The sequence below is a fragment of the Spea bombifrons genome, chromosome 6 (genome assembly GCF_027358695.1).
Source record: "Spea bombifrons isolate aSpeBom1 chromosome 6, aSpeBom1.2.pri, whole genome shotgun sequence".
Taxonomy (NCBI): domain Eukaryota; kingdom Metazoa; phylum Chordata; class Amphibia; order Anura; family Pelobatidae; genus Spea; species Spea bombifrons.
Window position 1 is genome coordinate 47,556,617 of NC_071092.1, and position 11,203 is coordinate 47,567,819.

General features: G+C 46.8%; 1 protein-coding gene across 1 annotated transcript in view; it reads right to left on the bottom strand.

Moving 5' to 3' along the window:
- GNG12 (G protein subunit gamma 12) overlaps positions 1-11,203 on the bottom strand; it is a 33,341-nt gene that overhangs the window by 6,861 nt on the left and 15,277 nt on the right. Inside the window, exon 2 of the mRNA XM_053470045.1 lies at positions 9,228-9,283. The gene's annotated coding sequence lies outside the window, so the exon portion shown is untranslated. The remainder of the gene's footprint in view (positions 1-9,227; positions 9,284-11,203) is intronic.

An 11,203-nucleotide genomic window follows, 5' to 3' on the forward strand; every position in this document is an offset into this window, starting at 1 on the left:
CGGTAACGGAAAGCTACACCGGTTTGAGCAGCTGTCGGATTGCGTCACTTCCTCGTAAACAGCGAGCCGAGCAGGACGGCCCCGCGGCCGGACGACCGTTCTTCACGTTTATTCTCTGGGAGGTTTTCCTGACCCGAGAGATCGAGAAGGACCCCGGAGCCCAACACACAGCAGCCGCCAGGTGCCGGGGGCAGTTAGTCCTCCCCAGGCTCGCGATCAGAGAGCTTCCTCTCATTCAAGTCCAATTTATTTTCTATCCCTGCGGGTCCAGCGGACACAAAGTAACAACAGGACATAAAATTCCACATTTACTAAAAACACGTGATTTCACTGAACACGCGACTGCCTCCAGAATGTGAGAATCGTCGCGCATGCGCACCGCTGAGCAGACATGTTCTGCGAGGCAAGGAACTCGCGGCCAAGAAACCCCCCAATGCATGGAAAATATTACGACGAGTCCCTCTATGCATTTGGATTCCTTTTCATTACAAACACTCTCAGCCAGCATTAAAGGGCCTATGAGGGCTGTGATAGATAGAATTACTGTGTATTCCCCCAGAGCGCCAACAGACTCCATAGCGCTGTACAACGGCTACATGCAGGAAATCTGTTAGCTGGGCCGGTGGCATGTGACTGGGAACATGCGCAGAAAGCCACGCGGTACGGATAGGAATTTAAAGCACTTGGTGTGAAATTCTCAAGCAGACGACCCCCCGCCGGGATAATTAAATGGTTAAATCACTAAACCGACCCAACGAGCAGTTAACGGCAGGCTGTACAATGCAGATCGGGAGAAGGCATGCGCGACCTACCAGCCCGCAGGCAGATCAGCGAAGCCGCGCAGGCAGAATAAAGGGCAACGTCCAATGACGGTTACCAGCTGGACCTGGGTGACGTAACCCCCTCCCCCCTCCCGGGGTAAATAAATATATATGGAATGAAGTGTATTGTATGCCAGGATGTAAATAGGGGGCTATTAACCCCTCAGGTGTAAATACTTTACTTCAGGTGTACCTGGCTGAGGACTGCAGGTCTCAGTTTAACCCATTAGTAACCAAGAACTCAGATGAAACGAGTGAAGAATCCGCTGACAAGCAGCTGAATCTACAAACCGTTTCCCCAAACTCGGCTCAAGCGGCCGTTACAGTCTGCAGCCGATCCAAATGATTTCTGAAGGCACCGGTGTGGCCTCTACCGCCTCTACTGGGAGGCCATTCGACCCCTTTGCAAAAATCTATAACATTTGGGATCCCTCTCCCCGCGGTGTGTAGTCGCGCTATGTGCATCGGATCCGCTCCCCGGCAGACTTCTAGACGGGCAGCATTATGTAAAAATTATAGGTTTCCTGCAAAACATGGCAGACGTGGTCACCCTGATGCCCCGGAGTCACCGAACACCTTCCAGACAATCACGGGACTAAAGGCCGCGTATAACGGGGTGCTCTGCGAGGACAGGGTTAAAATACCCAGCAGACCGTCTGCAGGAGTCCGATCCTCCGGCCGGAACGTTTAACTTATTAATTTACACCAAACCACTGCCGCGATTCTCACATTCTTGTGAACTCGTGGAATCAGAGAAGTGTCAGCGGCTGCGAACACGGTGCGGATTATTCCGCCCCAGCAACATGTCGCTGCCTCCTTCACTCCGAGCTCTGCTGCTGCCGCGCAGGTTCAATGCGTGCCGACAACGGCCTGTAAAACACACGGCCACTTCAGGAGAGACCTATACGTTATGAGAGACTGTTAACCCTTTGTAGTTTTATAGACAGCGGGCAGACTGCCGGCTCGTACCCGGTGCCGCGTGGATTTAGGAGCAGGGCGGCTCAGGACATCGGCGCGTAACAAGGATACCTCGTTGCCTAATTCCTGCCAGACTCTGCTCCGGGGGTCTTCCCACAACTCTTTTTTCCCCAAAAATCGCTGTTCTAAAAATAAGCTTTTCGTAGGCAGTTGGTCGGCATAGAATTCCACATCATAAAACCAGGAGCGGCCCCAGAACCTCTCACATTCACCAAAGCGGACAAAGAGAGGTCAGAATTAACGGGTAACGACCCCCCCCTTCCAAAAAAAAAAAAGCACTTTCCCACCAAAGAGAGAAAAAAAAAAAGGATCATATTCTTTCAGCTCAGGTAGGAAAACCGTAACAAAATCAGGGAGTAAAAAGGAAACCGGATGCCAAAAAAATATGTAAAGGAACGAGCGAGCAGACGGATATCGCAACGTCTGATGCTAAAAAACTAAATATTAAGAGATACCAGCGACCCAAACCGTAGTAACCGAATCTTATCCGATAATCCGATGATAAACATCTCCTGTTTTGTGAATCCGTCCCGACTCCGCCTCGCGGTTTGCTGGGAACGGCTAACAGGCGTTCAATACGATCAATTCCTGTATCCGTGCCGAAAACAGGATAATTCCCCCCCAAAAAATCCAATTTACAGAAAATAACGCTTCCCCTCCTTATTATCGCGATCCATGCAGATAATGAACGGCTAACGGGTCTGCATGCGCGGAGCTTATCTGCATCGGGCAGCTGTGAATGAGCACCGCAGCCTCAAAACCCATAAGCATGAATTTATACGTGCCCCGCACAAAAGACAAGACCAACGGCTGATTAAGGTTTGAGTCTTTACAGCAGGAGAAACGGGCGACTAGACGGGGGCCAAATGGGGCCGATCTGAGTCAGAAAGGTCCTACAAACAGCTGTTACGGCCGTGCCATCTCTCCTGGGATCTGGGTCACTTCATCCTGACGCGCGGTAACGTGCTCCCTCGCCATGGAGGGACTTCGAACAAAACATCGGGAAAGATTCAGCACTTTCCAGGAATCCTCTGAAGCCGTTTTACCCGAATAGAGAGCCGGGAACTTCTGGTAAAGCAAAGGGTTTGTCTCGGCCCCGGGGGCCACCGGCGTGCAAGCGAGCGGCATCTGCTCTAAACACAGGCGGCAACGTCAGAGAAAATGCTTAAAGGGCAAGCGGTTCAGAAACGCCGACCTCAGAGAAGCAAACGTTGCTGCTTCCAGGACTCCGTTCCTTCAGGGCTGCAATCAGCGCTCACTCAGAAGTAATCTCATCTCAGGGGAGGAAGCACTCCCAGGGGTGCTGCGCATGCGTGAACTTCCAAAGGATCCCCTCCTAGTCGCATTGGCCTAGGAGCTGCCACTGTAGCAACCAACAAAATGACCCAATCAGCGGGGACATTCCATTGGTTGTTATGACGATAAGATCCCTGCTAGAACTTTAGGGATTATCCATAAATCGCCATTCTGGGGCAATGAGTTTCTGCTGTATATTTTCAGAGGACCCTTTGGAGATTAACGAGGGAAATGCAAAAATATCACAGACGGATCTCGTGCATGTTTAAATTCCCTCTACCACTTCTGCTGGGTGGCTGTTCCACTTATCTACCACCCTCTCAGTAAAGTAAAACTTCATTCCCTTCCATCTAAGCCTCCGATCCTCTAGCTGTTAATAAACCTAAGGGTTCTACAATGGATTCAACAAAACAAGCAATTGCTACATTTAAAACAAGTGGAATAAATACTGATTTTCCTCAATTTCTGGGGGAGGAAAAAAAAAAAAAAAAGACAAGAAGAAAAGCAGATCCAGGCAGGAAGATTCCGCAGACACTAAGTGCCCCCCGGGAAGGAAGGGAGCGCCGGCGATTCCCGTTGTAACGCACACATCGGGCGACGGGCTGACTTTTAGTCACGGACGTTTTATTACAAGCCGATAGAGATCGATCAGAGTACAGAACCGAGATCATCGGCGAGCCCTTTCATGCTGCTCTGCGGCCCTCCGGGGGACGCAGAAAGACTCACTGGAAAGGGTCATCCGGCCGAGTCTCTCATCTTTCCAGTAACCGGCGCAGATCCCGCGGACCCTCGCGTGACCCCAGACTGAGTAACTCGGAACCGGCTGCCGTCTTCTCTGGCGCTTTCCCAGGCGGATGTTTCTTTCCCACGGTCTGAGAGCCTCGTGAACCTCTTTTCCACGTGATCGGCTACGTTCTTGGCCACCGGGAAGCTCAGCGCTGGCCGCACATGGAAGGGGCTCTCTGACGCCATTACAGACGCAGCGCTGGAGATTTATGTGAACCGGGCGTACCGGTGGCTGAGATGATTCACCGGACGGGGTCTGACCCCGTGATCCGGTGTAAATGTTGTGCGCACCGCCTGGATACACGTCACAGCGGGCTGCCCGACAGCCGACTCCGGTACACGGAAGACGAGGCAGAAGTTCCAGAAGCCCCGATGAAGAGAGCACGTTATTCAGACGAGCGTTTCACGTAACCGACAGCCCCGATCCATCAACACTCCAATTATTAATTATTATTATTATTATTATTATTTATACATACCTCCCAATATAAGGCGTTCGCTCCGGAATCCGGGGATTCCCACAAATACAGACTTAATCCGATTACCATCTTGACTCTACATTCATGTAAGGGTAATCCGGCGAGTCCCGGGGGGTAAATAACAGCTTGCGCCCCTACATGTAACATATTAACCCCTTAAGGACAATGGGCGGTCCCTAAACCCATTGAAAACAATGCATTTTGAGCCCATACATGTACAGGCTTTGTCATTAAGGGGTTAAAGAGTCCTTCCATGCACTGGATTTATTTATTAAGCGCCAACTACAATTACATAGCGCTGCACAATTTAAGTGGGGAAATTAACACACAACAAACATACATTAATACATACTGACATGACACATAAGCTTGCAATCTAACCTTATGATCATTTTATACAGGGGTTCCGGTCAGGAATGGGGGGCTTTTGAGGGCCCCGCTCGTGAGCTTACAATCTAAAGGAATAGTACGGATAATTGAAACAAACAGGCGCCTTCTGAGAAACAGAGACTGACCGCGCAGCGATCGTATGCACTACTTACTGCTCAAACGTTTGGGGTCAAAATCTTTATTTTGAAAGAAAAGCACATTTTGCCCATTAAAATAACACAAAAATATCCTTGTTTTTCATAAAAACAGCGGAGTGGCCGCGTCTATTAAATTACGGACGCCGTTTCCCTTTAATAAACGAACTTGCAACAAATCGTAATTGGAACAAGCGAAACCCGGCAACATTTATCAAGAGCAACGCGTGTGTCCGCGGGAGCCAGGAGGGCGACGTTTACGCCCGCACTGCATGTGGGCGACGTGGTATTTAGCAACAAGACCCCGGGAAGCCCTTATTACAGGGTCCGCACCGAGCCGAGGATGAGCCGGGCGACCAACAGCCTCAAGCGTTCCTAGAGAGCTTCTGTTTTGTTGCTGGAAAAACTGCCTCGTCAGCTAAAAGCTCATATCTATTCTCTTCACACGGGACGGCAACCTTCACTGGCAGACGATTCCAGGTATCTAGGAATACTACCATGGAATGTAAGCCTTTAGCACAACTTCACAAGCTGCTTTTTGAATTAATAGATTGCAAGCCTTTAGGCCTCCTTTATTTTAAGAGATCCTCCTTCCAGGATGGCGGTGACATCAGAGGAAGTCCTGCTCAGAGAGGCATGCGGATCGGGGATTTACAGGCAGTGAGTAGTGAGGAAGATATGTAAAGCACGTTACCCGACAGCGATGCCCAGTCCATTACAGGAACATTTAAAGAGAAATGATCAGTACCCAGTATAAAGCCATTTCGCAGAATGGGGGGGGGATAGTAGATAAGTGGAACAGCCTCCCAGCAGAAGTGGTAGAGGCTAATACAACGATTCAACAATCAGCAGCTGCAGTTATAAATGCTGCACAATCTCATACGATTAAACAATTTCGTATTAAGTTAAAACCTTTTACATTGTGCAGAGCAGGTGAAGCAGGGAAAACAGGTAAATAAATGGTGGGTTCAGAAAGGATGCAAGGAGCAACACATTCAAATGATTTAAAATACTTAAAAGAATGGATGGGCTGAGAAATACAAAGTGACAGCCCTTGCTACATTTTAACCCTTCGCTTGCAGAAGTCACGGCGGAGAACGCGTAACCGGGGCCTCGTCCGGCAGCCGCCACGGCCTGAAGATTCACACGGCAAGCATTTCCTATGACGACGATTCTAACAATGAACTGCCCCAGACATGTGAACCTGGCTGAGGACACCTGTGGGGCAATTACATAAAACATTCCTATTAGGACACTCATTAAAGACAATACGCTGCGAGGACAGAAGCGGCGGGCAGCGTAACTCGTTATTCCACGGCACGTGTCCGAGTGAATGTCTGGCATTCCCCTGTCACCCGGACACGCTGTGCTTTCGAGTGCTTGCATCACCTGCCCGATGATATCCGACTCCTTACACCGAGTCACCTGCCTCGAGTCACATGAGTGGAGCAAAGATCGGCCCCCGAGTGCCCTGACCTGCCGGGGAAGCAGGAAGATCAGACATCTCCTCCTCTGCCCCACATTTTATATCACGCCGCTTCTAATTACACAAACAGCACGTTACAGAATCGCCGGCACACGAGGCCGCCGGCTGCTAGGGGACGGCTTATACAACGGGACAGATCCGTTACACGAGTAACATACATAGAACCGCTAACCAGCCGTGACGCTGATCATGAACTTATATCATCAAATCTTTATAGGTTACATTGTTGCCCTTCACAAAAGTGCAATCAATTCTCACACACACACACAGACATACATATATACATATATACACACACACACACACACACACACACACACACACACACACACAATGTAATCTTTGTATAGAACAGGACACAGTCCCTTATGTAAACTCGGCCCCCGTGGCTACCTCTTAGTCTAATAGCAGCTCATGTTTTCTGCAAGCATTCAACACAGAAACGGTGCCTGTATGTTTTGGGGAAGCAGACAGAAGAATAGAGAGGAATGGGGCATGAAGGCCAACAGGGATCGGGGATAAGAGGCAAAAAAAAGCCATAATATAAAAAAAGTGTGTTTGCGAGCAAGGGAAAAAGGCAAAATAATAAAAAATACTGTGAATTTTCATTTTTTAATATATATATATTTTTTAAACAGACACTGATGTTTGCTAAAAACCCCTTTAAACTGGCAGGTAGTGGGGTTGAGAGGGAGAGGAGTAACAGACCCCGCACTGGAGGGGGTTAAAAACCCTAAATATCCAAATACAGCCTCAGTCTGAAAATAACTCACCATGTCCCTGCGTCCAAACGATTGGCCTCCCAGCACCCAAACTATTCTGCTGTATTTCGGTGCGTGGGAAATAATACACGGCATTTTCATAGAGCATTGGGTGGTGGAAGCGGAAGGTTTTCATAGAGCAGCTGCTGGATTTGATCTCTCAAGGCGTCATTTTTATATTTTTCCTATTCTTTTACATTCTGGCGCGGGAAAGAGCAGCTCACAAGATTTCTCCAACAATATCGCCACCTAGTGGGACGACCTCAGATTGCAGAATATGGCATTGTGTTTGGAATTTATACGGAGATCATTTTTACATGTGGGGTTTATCACTCTAAATATATCTTACGCAGGATCTCTAAAACCCCCTCCGACGCGGCAACCCCCCCCGGACACACGGGTCACGCACTCTGTTCCTAATCCACAGCCCCGTACGTTCCCAGACAGGCGCACAAGGCAGTCGACCAGGGCTTCCCGCTAAGCCTCCTAAAGTAGTATTGGAGTAGTGTGTAGTGTTTGTCACACGAAGGGTTAAAACAGACATATCTCCTTCACAGCTTTTAGTAAACCAGACCGCAGAGCCTTAAGGGGACGCGTACGAGGACCCCGCGCGCCTATATAACGTCTGAGTCCATGCGCAGAGCACAGAAGCTTAAAATACCTTAATGTTATGTAAGAACACAAGAGGCCGCTCGCTGCGGGGGCCACGGCACAAATCAATGAAAACGATCGTGAATCAGAGACGCTCCACACAATCACGGCAAATATCCGGTGCTTTTCTTTAAAGGATTACTGAAGGTTGTGGCCCCTGGAGCATTTCCATGATTTTGCCGTCTACTACGGCAGCCATTAATGCCGAAAGCGCCTGGGATCCCAGTCCGATACGATATCTTCATCCAATTGGTGTCAATAAAAACTATTAAGAGTCTATATAATATATACACTATATGATATACTCTATACATTTCATCCTATGACGGACGGCACATGAGCCTCTAGCGCTAGAGATTGTTTCCGGCCGCGCAGGTCCCTCCGTAACGCCGTTATCACAGATATCTCAGGGCGACCAGCGATTTAACATTGCGATGGGGCAGCAAGATGGCGGCTCCTGTATACAGCGCGAAGGGAAGGGGGGAAAAAAAGGGGAAATACATTTTCTACAGGTTTTAGCATAAGAATTGCAGATTCATCAGCTCCTTTTTTAACATTATAATTGAAAAGCTGGAACTTGTCGTTCTGTCCCAACAGATTCCCGCAGCAGGAGGTCCTCCGGGGACCAGAAGAAAGCCACCCTTTTACCCTGCTGCCGCACAGGGAGGACCCGTTAGTTTTAGCAGAAATAAACGAAGAGTTGTGCTCACGTATAAAGCAATCCTTAAACAGCGATAGGGGGGGTTCTGATTAGCTTGGTTATTAATAATTACACATTTGGATTTTCTAACCTACACCTATAATTCTGCTGTACCCAAGAACTACAACACCTATAATCCACTGCAACAGAATCGGCGTGTAAGCACGACCAATGCTACGTGTTCCCGGTACCAGAAGGACAATGTCTTCCATGATTGTTACCTCTCCACATAACTGCTTCATCAGCAAGCGGTTTGTTGCTTTAGGGTGGACACCGGCAGGGCCGGACGGTTGATAAAGAGACGGTCCTGGCACTTGAAGGCCATCGGCCACCGAATGACGCGAGTGCCGCCGAATGTTATGTTTTTATGGCGATGTCGCCTGTGGCCAGGCAGGTCAGCAGCTTGGGCCCGTATGGAGCGATGTTGGGCAGCGGCCCACAGGGCATTAGCCTGGTTTGCCAGACGGCAGGTCTAGGCCTGGGCACCGGCACACAGCCCTCTCACCGCCTCTGCCATGGAAATAGATAAACTGAGCCCGTAGATGTCACTGGCCACCACAAGAGCCCAGGGAACGGTCTATCCCCTCACGGCGTATATTCAGCAGACAACTGAGAGCTTTGCATAGATCAGTCTAGAGAACCAAGAACATATAACGGCATCTACCATGGCCTTTAGAATAAACAGCCAGTTTAACAAAAAACACAATCACAAAACATACCGACAAGATGAACGAGCGTCACTTACCTAGTGAAACTTCGCACCTCTACGCAGCAGCTTAATACTTCTGTCTTCCCGTAAACCTGGAAAAGAAACAAAAAACAGTGAATTGTAAAATCTTGTTATTAGTTCATGGAAAGGTTATTTCACTAATTCAAACAGAAACCCCCCAGAACACATTTTAAACCCCATAAAAGTCCACACAAAAAAAGCCCCCTTTTACAGAACAGAAAAAAATCAACACACCAATAAAGTTCGCTTTCTGGAACTTTTTAGAGCTTTCATTTGAGACAATTAAGCCTCCCCAGAAACTTAGTATGCACGAGTGTGTATAATATATATATATATATATATATATATATATATATATATATATATATATATATATATATTTTTTTTTTTTATATTATTTTAACTTAGTATGCAAGTATGTACGAGTGTGTATAAAATATATATATATATATATATATATATATATATATATATATATATATATATATATATATATATATATATATATATATATATATATATATATATATATATATATATATATATATATATATATATATATATATATATTTGATGCAGCGTTCTTCAAACCCTGTGACTTTGGGAATTCTTGTCCAGGGAGAAACCATTCCAAAGAGGATTTTTTTTTTGGGGGGGGGGGGGTTTGACTACTTCCAGACTGGCAAATTAGGATACTTTGAAGGCCTGCGCTTAACCGGCCATGCCTTGTTTTTTTTAATGGGACATGATTAGAGTCGCAAGGGGGGGGCAATTTAAATTAAACTGAAATGTAAAGGGGACACTAAAGTGCATACGATGGCAGGGATGTCGCTTTGACCCGTGCAATTATAAATTTAATTACACACCAACACATCATGCAATTCTATTAACATAGCCCCTCACAGTGGGCCATAAATTAAATACAACACAATTGCTTCACTATATATTACGGAGGGCCAATCCCAATAAGCTTCTGCTGCAGGAACAGCCCTGCTTAATGTATAGGTAGATGACCTTATACATTGAATTAGCTCAGCCCTTGTTACTGGAGAAACCTGCCGGGGTTTGCCCTTTATAAAGCATAACTCTCCTGCAGACTCCCTCTTTAGTGAATCGGCCCCTTTGGGATGCACTAAACAAAAAGGATCTCTCCTGATGCGAGAAAACAGTCGGGAACAAACCCAAAGCTGGAGTCACACAAGAAACGCGCACAGTCGCCAGACGTCTCCATAATATTTCAACGGGAACAAAACAAGTACGACTGTTTCCGGGGATTCGTTTACAAGGAACGTCTCCATCATACAGAAAGCAGGCAGCGACGAGCCAACTTACATCAATATTTACATTAAGCTTACAGTGAGCCCAATCTGTTAAAACAAATAATTATATATATAATGTAAAATTTGTGTGGGCACTAAACGTGGAAAAGGGGGATAAAAAAAAAATCTCCGGTCAGTTAGGATGGGTAAAACCCCCAGTCATGAAGCGGTTAAAGCACTGTAAATCTGTAAAATACACACATACCTTCCAAATCAGTCTGAGTTGTAATGTATTATTATTTGCTAATGATAAAGCTCTGATTTAGTTTAAAACAAAAACAAAAAAAAACATGAACTTGAATCTATCAAGAAGTTTAAAATTCTGCATTTTGTAACTTTAAACTCCCGTCTTCACACATTCCAAGCGTATAACCAAGTCAAACACAGACATAAGATTTATTGTAACTCGCCGAGGACAGCTGATCGGACGGCTCGGTCCGCGGAAAATCCAATCTTAGTATCTGAAGTCGGTGTTTGAGATCAATACCGCGGACAGACACCAGGGGGCAGCAAAGGAGCGTTTCAGGCTGCGGTCAAAAAAAGATCAATGAAGGTGACCAGATTCTGAAAAAGAACAGATTCCGCCGTTTAACTACGGAAATAAAATGACATTTTTGTTTATAAAAAAAAGATGGAGAAGCAGAAACAGCTGAAGAGAGAGTAGACTCTCTG